The 14,875-nt window shown below is 37.7% G+C and overlaps 1 protein-coding gene across 1 annotated transcript in view; it reads right to left on the reverse strand.

Annotated features, from left to right (window-relative positions):
• The window catches only part of LOC132948490 (uncharacterized), a 64,853-nt gene extending 50,550 nt beyond the window's left edge, over window positions 1-14,303 (reverse strand). The window contains exon 1 of the mRNA XM_061018978.1: window positions 13,852-14,303. The gene's annotated coding sequence lies outside the window, so the exon portion shown is untranslated. The remainder of the gene's footprint in view (window positions 1-13,851) is intronic.
• Window positions 14,304-14,875: the final 572 nt, after the last annotated feature.

The following is a 14,875-nucleotide window of genomic DNA, read 5'->3' on the forward strand; positions in this document are numbered from 1 at the left end:
TGTCACAACAGTAATATCGATTATCGTTTTTCTCTCTCTCTGTATATATATATATATATGTGTGTGTTTGCATTATATTCGACGATTACAATACTATTATAGGTGCGAGTAAAAAAATATTATCATCATAAAACCATATATGCGATAGTAATGATAATAATATGTATATCGTAATAAACCCTTGTCCGGAGTCAAACAGGAGAGAGACCTGTTGTCACATTATAATATTATTATCAAATCAATTGCAATACCGACCAGCTGTTATGTACGAACAGCGGTGTAAAAATGTCGTGATATGTGTCAAAAAAATTATCGATACCTACATTTTTTTTTTTAACGAAACCCAACATAAGTACAGATATACCACAGTGAATAGGTAGTCAACAATAATATTGAGTAAACGATCTTTTTCATCCGCCGAATATTCAAAATCACGTCGTACATATAACATCGGTTCTTATTTTTGTGAAATATGGGAGACATTAATATCGTGTAACAGCAGTGCATGGCGACTATATATATTATAATATTATAGTCCCGTTTTACACGGAAAAATGCAACGACGGCGACAGCAACAACAGTAAAATATAATTAATTGAACGTCGTCGGTTTCCCGGTCGAGAGAGAAATGTGTCGTTTTTCGAAGTCGTCGCCGACAATGGGTACACCTAGCTAGTATATTATTCTTATTACATCATAATAATAATATTATACAATACATGCGAGCCCGTTAATACGGCACACGCGCGCAGATCACACGACGAGATAACACTAATTGTTTATATTATAATAACCCGACCGCGCCACGCCGCCTTTTACACAGCTGCAGCAGTTACGATCTACAGGTCGTCGCCGTCGTCTATGTGTTTGACGTACCATTTCGTATTGTACGCGTTGCCGGCGAAGACGTCTGAGCCGGTTGTCGTGTTAAGTACAACGTGAATTACGCTTTTAATAATCGACGACTTAGCCCATGATATAGGCACCTTATGATATAATATTATATTAATATAACACGCTCGCTGCAGCCCGTCGATCTCCGGCGGACTCGCAAGTCATTTCATACACGAACAAGGCCCGGCTCGGCCGTTACACCTGCGGCGGTGCGCAATAATTGCGTATATTATATTATTATTTTAATACGTTGCGTATTATATATAATGACAGCCGACGACTGGTTTACTCGGGCGCCGCCGTACCCCATACCAGAGCGTGATATCCTCCGACTACTGATGATGAGTTCCGTTTGTATCATTCCGCGGTGGTCGTATATAGGTATGGGTGCGAGACCCCCGCGTGGTCGTCTCCTGGCGCGCCGCCGACGACAATGTATATTGCATAATATATTATCATATACCGATCGACTTCGATAAAAAAAAATTAATGTGCGCACATACGCGGAGTGTATCCCGGTACCTGGTATTTACCGTGATGGTAAAAATGTGTTTTATTTGCTAGTAATAGTAGAAATGCACACTGCAGAGTACAGTATGACGGTTTAATTTCGGTATAACAAATTCAGCAGTAACTGCAGTCTTCTCCGAGATGCGTGTATAATATTACTATCGAACAATATTATAATATTGTACATACGGATAACTTACACAGCTATACGAAAAACACTGTAGCTGCAGCTGTACCGTAGTAGACAACGCGAGAGACGCATTTGTACCTTAAACGCGTACACATAGTGTTTAGAACTCTGGTACTATTGACTGAATTATTTTGTTTAACGTTCGTTGCAGGTGGATCATATTAATTAATATAATATGAAGAGTTTATCAGTCGTCGATTTAACGAATATGACGTGTATCGTCTATATATATATACAAACTGCAATGTACAGACGCGCCTGCGATTATAATATATAATAGAGGTGCACCGCACATAACACGTCATAGTAATATTCGAGTCATTCCATTTCCCGGGAACTTGCGAGTAAGCGATACCATTATAATTCTACTACCTATACGTATACAGTGAGTTACTGCTTACTTTTTAAGTTTTCCACACTGCATACTTACTTATTTCGAAAAAAATTTACTCTTCTTCAAATATAAAATAACATTTTATACTTAACCGTTAATCAATCAACCAACTGTTTTTTGGAGAAACAACTGATGAATAATGATTCTATTTATTCTATAAAGATTTTGTACAATATATAGACCGAATATAGAACGAATTATCCTTAATTATGTTTCATTACCTATTAGCAGTTAGTTTTATTTTTAGATACCTAAGCTGAGTACCAACTATCATGCATTTTTAAAAAAGGTTACATTAAGATTGTAAAATATATTCATTTAAATACCAGTAGACGATGGAGACTTGGTGGGATACCCCTTGCGGCTTGCAATCATTTCATTCCTCGCCAGATCTTTAAATGCAAACTCACAAAAAAAATCGATTTGTTCGAAATTGAACACAGAAAAAACTCAAAATAATCAACCATTACATGGGTAATGGGTGATTCACCAGGCATGCTTCACTCATTTTTTCCTTTAATAATGAATATATTCAAATTCTGATATTTAGAATTTTTAAATATACTTAGACATTTTTTTCAAATTCTTGAATTTATTTGTACTACTCAAGAGTGTCCTGTTGCGATACAAACTTCGGTTTTTCAAATAAAAATTCCTCTTTTTTACTGTAAATTATTTAATAGATAATTTTTTTTTTTTTTGAAAATTTGACGTACCTAGTTCAAAATTCGAAAGCGTAGATTCTTAGTTATTAAAATGTTTGTACAAAGAATAATAGTCCTTAAAAATGGTTTTACAAAAATATCAAATAGACGTGATAGATATTAGAACTAGTATTTGTTATACTTGGGACATTTTTACAAATTATTAATGTTGATAGATTAATATTAATACTTCAATTTTCCAATCACCAGAGCCCCTATATCTTATAAGCCCATTGCCATGGACTTTTTATCCTTAGATCACAAAGTCAAATAACTCAAAAACTATACTCGTACAAATTGTGATTCGGATACGTCAACATTTTTCAGAATAATTATCCGCTGGCAAAGAGGGTTTTCGTTTGAAAAACAGAAGTTTTTCGGACACTCGTCAAGTACAGTACAAAATATCTCAAGGATTCGAAATTATAGTCTTTAAGTGGGATATTTGAGAATTCCGAAAAGCAAATTTTTAATAACCGAACTATCGAAGAAATAAAGGCGGTGAGCATGATTGGAGAATCGCCCTGTGTACATTTGCGTGCATAATCAATCATGTCATATTTCGAATAGTTACACCACGTACGAAATATGTATAAATAATGTATAATATGTGTGCATGAGTATTTCAAGCGTTTGGCTTTACCGTTAGCCACTCGAGTCCTGCGCGGAATGACTTTGATGGGCTCGGCGGGCGACGTGGGCACGTCCTCGCCCAAGACTTTGGATATTTTGACGTGTCAATACAACGAAACGCGTAGGAGGTATATACGGATTGAAATAATTATTACCAACTCGGGCGGACCTCTGCGGTAATCGCGCGGGACGCGAGTAGGTACGCGACAACAAAATATATAATATAATTGCCGTGTCAGCCGTATATCATAGTAGTGCCTATGTATATGTATAATAAATACGTATGAATAATTGGATTTCGCGGGAGCGCTTGCGATGCGTTTTGTTTGGATTTATTGTTATCGTTTTTATTACATATTATTATATTATACAAACGTCGCGCGCTATTTCAAAATAATAAAAAAAAAAAAAAAACCAAAAAAAAAAAAACCGTAAACATAAAGAGATTAAGTAACATACAGGTTTTCGGCCGTGTGTCATAGCCAAACGGTCGTACTGCTCCTTTCGCGAGATCGAAAAAATGTAGATATAAAACAAAAACCCACATAATAATATTATATATAAACATATTATACACATATAGGTGTATGGTAGTGGTCGTCCTTTATAATATGCTGCGGCGAGCGTATACATACGGGGCCGGAGGAGACTAGTTCGGTATGACCAAACATGGTCGGGACTGGTTGATTTAGCGCATTATCTAACCAGATACTTTATCTCGGCTTACACACGCCCCGATGTTCCCACCCGAACGCCGCCGCGAACCGAGGAGAGGAGATATACGCGTATAATACGTTATTACGACGTGCTCCTTATTTTTTGTTTTTATCTCTTCGATCCAACCCCCCCCCCCCTCCTCCCCACTTCGAGCCGGTGCCTTATATTATTATTATATATAAAATAATATAACCGAGCGCAATCGCTGTCGCCGTCGTCGTCGCATACCGCGGTACAATATAGTGCGGCGCATATATTATGTATACCTATATATGCGTTACGTATAAGTATAATAATAATACAATATACGCCACGTGGTATCCTCTATATATATATATATGCGCGTGTATAACGATACGGACTCCGGAGTGACTTTGTATATAATATAAACGCGGCGACCGTATTATACGCGACGATAATAATATTAATACTACGCGGTGGCGTAGGTACCCCCCCCCCCCCCCCCACCACCCAGCCACTTCTCCGGACACCGTGGCAAAGATCAAAGTTCAACCAACTCGCGGTTCATCGGCCCTGCAGTGCGAGCACATATTGTATACGATTACGCTATAGTATACACATAGATATAGGTGGTACTCTGTGAGCTAATATACGTGCGGCGGCGGTGACTTCAGGACTTCGGGACTTCTGTGTGCGCATCGTATGCTGGTCTCCGTCTCCTCCGGCTCATTACCCCCCCCCCCCCCCCCCCCCGACACTCTATACCTCGACAGTCGTCCTTCGTCACCACGGTCGACACGTATATTATATCGATATATAACCGTACGATATTATATTATACGGGGTGACGCGGAGGTTTCGTGCTCGGGCTGGTCGGGCCTTCGGGCAAATCGCCTGGCCGGGCGGCGAATCACACCGCGCGTGTAATAGTACAATATAATATTATAACAGTATCGGTTCCCTGCCGGAGCTCCCGAAAAAAATCGCGAGGTCGTGACGTTCGGTTTTTTTTTTCCAGACGAAAAAAATATAATAAACGAATTATACGTCTTGGCCGCCGCCGGATTAATCGAAATGCACTCTTGTTGGCTACAGTACAGTACGCAATATAGGCACGTTGCAGGTGCGCCTACTATAACACGGTATATAATATTAATCGTCCGGTCGATCGGGAAATGGTCGAGACCGCGTTTTCCCGCCCTCGTATAGGTACGTACACGTATTATACGTCATAATAGGTATGCGCTGTGCGCACGTAATATATGTTTTGATATTTTACCATCATTATCCGTCGGCCTGGCCGGGAGGGCGTCCGTTTTATCGTGGATTGAGTACACGGGGCTGCAGCCGTGCAACACAATACGCGATGGTTCACCATGTCCGATACGGCAATAAAGACGATAAAATAATAAAAATTTTTATATTATATTATGCTTTGGAGGGTACACCGGTAACATAATACCGAGAACACCTGATGGACATATGCACAGATGGGAATAGGTAAATTAATATATGCATGTGTAACGACCACCTCAGCGCCAGACAGGCGTGATATCGAGTATCGATTTAATAATATAATAACGTCTGAAAAATAATAACACGTCGTCGTATAGATTCCCTGTATATCGATATATACGATACGACCACGCGTTTCGAAATATTCAACGCGTTCGTGTATACTTACGAGAAAACAAATTAATAAGTTTATTCGATGTAAAGTCATAATAATATGTATAATATGTGCGACTCAGTGGCGTGTAGAACATTTTTTGAGTGTGAGGCCCAATGCATTTTTATTTTTAATACCACCACCACCGCCATTACTTTTATAAGTACAAACTGTAAGTCCCCTACCTTCCCTACGGTTTGCTATTTGTTAACATTTGATTCTCTATTATGACAAGTCAATCTCATATTATTCTCATGGCCTCACATCAGTACACCCCACCACCCACCCATTTATGTTGAGGCACAGGCCTCAAAAAATGATGTTTACCACGCCACTGGTGTGACTATGTGAGAGTGTTACACGATCACCTGTAAGTGTGCATATAAATAATAAACTAGTCTGTACTTTTATGCACGGCGCGGTTAACAACTTAGTGCCTATACATGGACGGAGTGGCTCCAAAATTATTACCGAGCAAATATCAGGTACTTTCAGGCCACTTTTCAATTTTACCCTTGCTCCCGTTGATGCGGTAAATTAACATTTTGGTTATTACCATTATCTTTTATTTATTAATAAATTATTACATCATCACGCACGCGTATACCTTCCATATTATAATAAATTAATAATACAATTATCAACTATATACCTATAACAAAAGTCAAAATGATTTCAAATGGTTGAAAAAGTTTAAGTGTGCCTTAAATTATTTACACGGCTAACCTATATTTCGGGTATCTATATATGCGTACCACCGTATTGGCACATTTTAATAGGGTTTTTTTTAACAATATATTGCAGTAAAAACATTTTCTTTTGTATGCATTTAGACGTTTACGATGAACCTATATCTATTGTATAACATCTAAAAAATGCTCAGTAAAATGCCATGATTGGGACATGGTTGTAACATTAACAGGATTTTAAATTTGAACTGTCTATCATTTGCAGGCACGATATTATGTAGTGCAAAATCAATCGATTCCGCCATTCTCGTGGGTTCGTCTTTGAATAATAATAATAATATTGTCGGACGACCAACACACTCTCTGTTATCATTTCAACCCGTTACCGTGATAAGTCGTGTATATAATATTATACCATGAATACCACGATTGCGGGGCTGCTATTTCATGATTGTTATGTGCACGTACCGCGGCGCACCATACAAATCGGAAACACTTACCAGTGTATTGTATACGTGTGGTAATATTCGCGTGTGAACATTAAAATATGACATTGTCGCGTGGAGACACCGTAATCGATCGTCGAAACGAATATAATAGGTACATGGATATGCGTCGTACAGATGTAGTAAAAAGGGTGCAGGACAATCAAACACGCCAGCTAAGTCGATAGTATAAGTCTCGGAAACGCGTCTGCGGGCACGGCGCAAGCGTACAAGTTACATGCCTGATATTATAGTATAATATACTATGTGGTTTTCTATTTGTTTTTTGTTCCGGATTACCTTATAGACGAGAGAAATTCACTGAAATTCTGTTATCGTTGTTTTTAGTTTTTTAAGGAGTCCTATATTATCATCAGTATATATTATTAATTCAGTTATAACCAGCGCACAAATTAATATATTTTAATGCGATAACATCACACGAGTCACTAATAAAATATATATCAACAGTATAATATAGTTATTATACTTTTCGCATTTTCACTTACAATAGAATCTCATTTTTGTTACGAATCGTTTCAAATCCGCGAATCGCGAGTTCCGTGTCATATAATAATATATACATACTATAATACGTATAGGTACAAAAAACCCCGATATTCGTGATGAATTGTATACATTATTCAAATTATACAGACATGCACGTTGTTGTAAAGATTCCGTCCCCTAGCTGTCTCGCCATTCCCACACTTACCCCCCCCCCCCCCCCCAAACCCATTCGTCCGAAAAATATAATTCAGGAGGTCGCGGACAACGATTGACAGCGGTGCAGGACAACAAAATGTGTGACCTACTACGGCAGCGTTAGATTGACGTCAGCGTGCGATGACGTATCTGTACAACCATCACGCGATGCACAAAGCCGCGTGTCCGACATTTAATATCTTATTGGCCGTTTGTATGTCGCCCGTGACCACAGTCAACCGGACCACACCTGTTGTTGTGTTATATAAGTATGTGTTTAACACGTATATATTCATATTATATTATATAGGTATAAAATATACGGTGACCTGCGCCGCAGTGAAAACAAAACGTCGCGGCGCTATAGTCGTATATTATAATAATATATAGACGTACCGCCAGCTACCAGTATATAATAATAATAATATTATGTACGTATAGGTACTATTATAAATTACACACCACCAGCCACCTGTTCAGAATAGTTCAGAAACGCATAAAAACGTCATCGTCGCACTGCGCTCCGTGTTGTTATATTGTTTTTCGGCCGTATGGTGAACCAGAAAAAAAATGTGTACACAATTCGGTTTATTTTATTAACTCTTTTTTTGTGCTTCTCGTTCTCGTTTCCAGACGCGCGCGTGCCGTCCCGTTTCGACGGAATTCGGGCGTGATCGTGCGATAAACATAAATAATATATTTTATTATTCAATTAATGCGTAAGATAATATGTACTGCCGGCCGGAAGGGAAAAGCAAAAAGACACGTCGTGTTCGTTTAATACCGATTTCAAATAAAACGATACACGCGTGGTTTTCCGATGAACAAAAAAATAAATACGTATACCCACGATATTCATTTTTCGTACCTAACTGTTCGTAATGAAGCTTCGAAACGTAGTACCTATTATACGGTCTACGAGCAGATAATACACGATATTATAACAATATGCGTAAAAGCCAAATTGGAATATCGACGAGTCCGTTTCAACCGCAACGTACATATGCAACAACAGTCGTTTACACATATTATTATTATTATGAATCACAAATCGAATTTCTACGTATTTGGTCCAATTTTATACCTGTGCATATATTATGATACATATATTATAATATATTGTCCGAGTGACTCAACGACGGCGGCAAGGTCGTCGTCAAAACAAGTGCCTACGGCGGACATTGACGGAAAGAATAATAATAGTATATAATTGTCGACGGCCATAAAGTGGAGAGATCACGTAAAATCGTATCGCTCTTAGGTAATCAAATAAATAAATCGATCGCGTGTCCACCATCATATTGTGTACAATAATAATAACAATAATAATATAACGAGGACGCGTAACAATAATGTTTAAATACATAGTACGAGTGCGTCAAACAATACACATTAAACTGCATAATGCGGTATTAGGACGTATATGGAAAAAGTGTATGTTGTTTTTATTTTTTTTTTGCGGAAATGAAGATTTTGCGTACATAATATAGTGTGTCCGGTGACCTTCAAACGAAGAAAAAAACCAAACGCGAAAGTCACACATTTTCCAAGTAAAATAAAAAAAAAAACCGTAATGGCAGAATTATACGGAAATCGTAACATCGCGAGATAATAATGTAACAATAAATTTATCGTAATGTCGTATAAAAATATTACAAGAATAATCGACAGACCTCGAGAGATCTTCGTGGATCGCTATAGTATGTGCGTCAGCTTGTTAGATTTTACTCGTCACGTCTTCGAGTGCATTTTATTATTAATCGGGACGTATAATATATTATAATGTATGTAAACGTTTCCGGTCCGTCGTTTCCGGCGCCTCGTAATTTTAGATAGTAGTACAGAGAAGATCTCTATACCATGTTACCACGTGTCATAACCAACGTCCACCAACGCCCGTGATTTCGCACCGATTCAAATTAAATCTCAATAAGTGGTTACAGAAACTCGGCATTGGTAGACCCCGAAAACCATTAAAGCCCATATTATAATCACACGTCCTGTGATTTCGCACAAAAATAGTCGCTAACGTAACAATTTAATGTATTATGTATATATTATACGTGAAACGCTATTATAGCCGCAGGTTCGGTTTTTCAATATTACAATACCGACCTTCGACCACGCCCCTAGATTTCCCGTCCGGTCCGGCGAGTCGAGACTATACATAAGATAGATATATAGATATAAATACTATATAGATCCGTACACCTGCAAGACAGGCGGCGACGGAAATCCGCAAGAAATAATAATAATATAAATTATATGTATCATATTATAGGTACATACCGCCGTCAACAGGTCGGTCGATTTCTGTTTCACCAACTATTTACTAGCTCACATAATAGTATAATACATATAATATTTTAATAATTATTACTTATCGTACGTGACAAATGTCGATCGATAATTGTGCAGAAGAATAAAATGTAACGACGGCCACTATTATGGGTAAGTACATTATAATATACGATGTAGTAGTTTCCGCCGTCGTCAAAGTATATACAAATAAGATATAAATAATTGTAGTTTTAGACTGTCAAAATCGAAATATCGTCACCAGTTATTACAATGAAAAAAGGGAGTGCTGAAGCCCTCTATTTGTTCAGTTAAATAGTCTTATGACCACGATTACGCAACGAGGAACTCCCCCCCCCCCCCGTCCAATAATCACATATTTAATTATGGCTTTGTACTGCACATATATTAATATAAAATAATGACTAATCAACCATTAATGGCCTAAATTATGATTCAGTTCTTTAGGTTCGCGTCTTCTATCATCAAACATACTTTGTTTCGTCCTAATACGACAAGGGTGTACAACTGCCGTAGAACCCATGAGCAACGTAATCGACGCCTTTTATATTTTATGATCGATATGAAGAAATCGCACGTCTACACGTTTATTCGAACTATTCCATTTTGTACTCGCGCCGTCTTACAAATGTACAGCATGGAAAATTTGCGTTCAGCAGAACCAATTTTCGTTAACTAAAATATATTATGACATCATGTCCATAGAATATAAGAACAATATCGGTTTTTAAGATATTTTAATTTTTAAGCGAGTTATATGAGCGTTTTAAATCGTAACGAACAAATCAATAATATATAATATTATTATGTTCATAACTCGCTTACAGATTGGAGTACCATAAAAAAAAATCAATACATACAAACACGAAAAGTGGTCTTAGTCCTTACCTTATAGTTTTATAGTATTATTTGACTCATCTTACAGCAGATGTACCTATGTATATCATATATATATATGCACGTGTGTACCGCTATATCGTAATATGCGTATTTATATAATGATAGAGGCAAAGAAGACCACACGCCCGGCGTGTCAGATCGTTACAATTTCGACCGCACCCCGTATTTATTTTATTATATACGTTTTTTTCTCCTAACGACCGACCCTCCCCCGTCTACAACACTGCAGTAATATTGGCCGCGTTACGACAGTGTTATTATTGTGTTATTGTCGGACAGTACCTATATAATCTTTGTTTTTTTTCTATACCCTATTCCCCCGTCCCTCTGTACGGACACTAGACAGTATATAGACACGAACCCGAACGAACAGCCGGAATACGCATCATGATGTACATACTGCGGTGCCGCATCAGAGTTACACCGCCCCGCCCGTCGTCGCACATCTCCGTGCCAACACGCTGTAATAATATTATTATATACTCTGTCGTAGGCACTGTTATTACTCTAATATTATTGTTATAGCTATATACCCGCACTTTCATTGCTGCGCACTACCCGTACTATATACTACCGGCAAGTGGCAACCATAATAATAACGATAATACCCGTCGGTCGTCGAGACGGCTTCTGGCGACAATACAATACAATATTATACTATATACATGCGATAAAATAAAACGCAAATGGCCACCGCAGTTATGTAATTGCAGCGCAGGCCGTACAGGTACATCGCCGTCGTAACCGCCCCCGTTCGGACCGGTCGCGCGACGTGGACCTGACCGTGGGAACGGGAAGAGCACCGTCCGCGTCTACCGATTTCGGCGGGAAATGTCTCGTCGGAGTCGGGGGACTGCGGGTCTTTCGGCAAACCTTCACATCATTAGGTGTTCTACAAAATGATAATAATACGGTAGTCGTATACGCGTTTCGTGGATTCGAAGAAAATAACGTAAAAACGTATCGGCAGGTAGGTATACAGTAAAAATTAAAAACTAAAATAGTCGCGTCTAGCCGCCCCATAATCTAACTGGATCGAAAACGCGCGGGTATCGGTATCAAAAGTGGTAATTTTTTGCAAATCAAACACGAAACTTAGGTAGGTTTTCCCAAACATTAGATCGCACCCGTTTTCTTATCTTTATCGTTTTCCGGGTGACCGAAATCCGTACGAAATCGTAATTTGGAACGCGAACTACGATTCACCGACCATTTAAAGGCGCCATGCGTATTATAGTGGCCCACCCATCTCAAGTGTGTCGCATTTCTCGCCTATTGTTGTAAAATTGTATATCTTGTGACTTACGAGTTACGACCATCACGATACGTAAAATACATATACTCTACCGTCGAGAATAATGTGCGTGTTCCACTGTTCCTATTGAAATCGTTTTGTTATAATATTAGATCGTATTATTGATATAGTTGTCTGAGGGTTTTATTTTTTTTCCTAACGAAGCAACATTTTTTTATTACGTAAAATGTGTATAAGTATACCAATAAATGTGCACATAATATAATCAATAAGGCAATTAAAAAAAATCGATATCAATATTTTGTATAACAATGTATTATAATTTATTAACATTAATTGTTTATATAAGACCTATGGATTTCTAAAATGTAATTTCAGTCTGCGTTAGTGTTTCAGTAAAAAATGGTATTCGTAAAATATCATATATTATTATTATAATACTATAATAGTATAATTTTATCATTATTACCCAAATTCCAGGCATCTAAACTGTTTAAACAACCGGCAAACAATGCACTAAAATATCTAATTACACTCGTTTTGTTGTACGACACATATACAGTAGATATTATAATATAATATATTATACAGTTTAAACTTAACATTTTTAAATTTACTCATATAATGCTTTTTGTGTAAATAATTCGTACTGCTAACGATTTTTCGGACACTTCAACCATATTCGTTCGTGTCTTGATAAAACCTAATAATATACTATATCTGGGGTCAGTAACTTGTTCACCGCTGAAATTAAAGGAGGAAAAAAAACGTCACGTTTTATCGTGTGGAAAATAATCCGAAGCCCTCAGGAGCAACAACTGTATCAATATTTAATAATAATAAAAAAAACATTTATCGAAATATATTTACGGTTAATGTGATTATATAGATTTTCATTTCACGAAAATACCACAAACTCGTGCAAATTTAGTAGGAACAGTCATTCAAATTTTGTATTTTACATGAATGACAGTCGTTTTGTATATTATAGAACATGTTCCAACGTAACTTTTTTTCATACTTATTCGTTTAAATGATAATTTTATTCTATAGGTACCTACTATTTACTAATCAGTACGTTTTTAAAAATGTGTCATATTCATATCAGTAAAATTGAACTTATGGAAAAATTTGTGTAAATACCATATCCAAATTTTAATTTTCAACAGAAAAAATAAGAGAAAAGTGTGTTTATTAGATCATTTCGAAAGACTTACGTTAACTTCTTGGAGTGTGCCGGTATATGACACAGAACATGTATAGATGTATACTGTATATATTATATTATGCACTCTTATCCAAACAAAGATAACGATATTTTCGAAAAGTAAACATTTCTTTTTCATTATTGTCATTATAACTTAAAACTTATATGTATTACTGTATTATAGGACTATGAAATATTAAAGAACCAATGTCGTATAACACAATATTGACAATATTTGTATATTAATAGGCGTGTAAATACACAATACACAATACACATGTAATAAAATACTACACGGTGTATAAATTGTTATATTCTTACAACATAATGTATCAATGTAAGACAGTAATGCCTAATACCATAACCTTATTATATCAGAACGCCCGCAAATGTGCATAAGACGCAGGAGAATATGAACAACCAAAACAATAATACAAATTTACGTAGTCATCCTCAAATAGTCAGTTGGAGTGTGTTCAGTGATATTATAGTGACCAGAGGTGGATTTCTTATTCGGTCGTTTATATTACAATCTATCGGAGTGTACTTAATACATGATATACATACGACCCTCGAAGGACGACGCGTAATCCTATCGAGAGCGAAAAATGAAACCTACCTGAGCGACGTCGATCCTCAACAAGTCCGCGACTCGATTTGATGTAGTTGCGATGCACACCCACGGTTAATATGGTAATATGGATTGGTGGCGGCGGTCGTCAACAATCCGCGGTCGGCCGCCAAGTCCGGATCATTACTTGCTGTACCACGAAAACGTGACTAAACGACATTCGATGGAGTACAGTTAATTTATGTATATTTTAAAAGAATTACGCTATTTCTCGATCGAAAAAAAATAAAAAATAAAATGTTTATTCGCTTTTCTGTATTCTTACGACACTCGCGATTCACTGTAGGGAAAATTTACCCGCCGGCGGCGGAACTGGCCGATTATACCTAGACCAAGTGCATCCGACGGGGGTAGTCGCAATGAGGAGATGTGATCAAAAAAAAAACCGTAAAACACGCGTGTCCGACGGGCGCAACGTCACGGGTAGTACTGCGTGCAGTATTGCGGCGGACTCTTTGATAACGCGGCGGCGGACCCCCACCGTGAAGCCGCCGCCGTCGCCACCGGTTCACCTGGCCTCTCGCCGCAGACCGTATGTCTGCCGAGCGCGCGCTCGCGGTATCAGGTAAGCCTACGGGTGTAACCGCGTTTATACGACCGCGTTATTATGCATTTCGTCACTGCCACAGTTTATGGGTTGCCGAATCGTCGCCGTCGTTCTCGTATGTGTAACTGGTAGATTTATTATAATATTATTATATATTATACCCGCGGACTCGGCGGCTGAATAATACTGCATATCGGATTAGACATTCGTTCAACTCTCCACGCGTCATCGACGAATTTGTCGGTCTTATTTGTTGATGACGAGGTGGGACATTTCTCTGCTCATTGTTATCAACTGTCAAAAATGTCCACAAAGATCGCCACTCTATATATTATTGTGGAACGCTGGAAGTAGACGCTTTTTTTTGGTTCGCAGTACTTCGGAAACAACCTACGACGGACCAACATTTCAAACTAATAGATACTAGCTAGCACATAAATATTTTATTTATTAATTAACCCGCGG

This window comes from Metopolophium dirhodum, chromosome 7 (genome assembly GCF_019925205.1).
Source record: "Metopolophium dirhodum isolate CAU chromosome 7, ASM1992520v1, whole genome shotgun sequence".
Lineage (NCBI taxonomy): Eukaryota > Metazoa > Arthropoda > Insecta > Hemiptera > Aphididae > Metopolophium > Metopolophium dirhodum.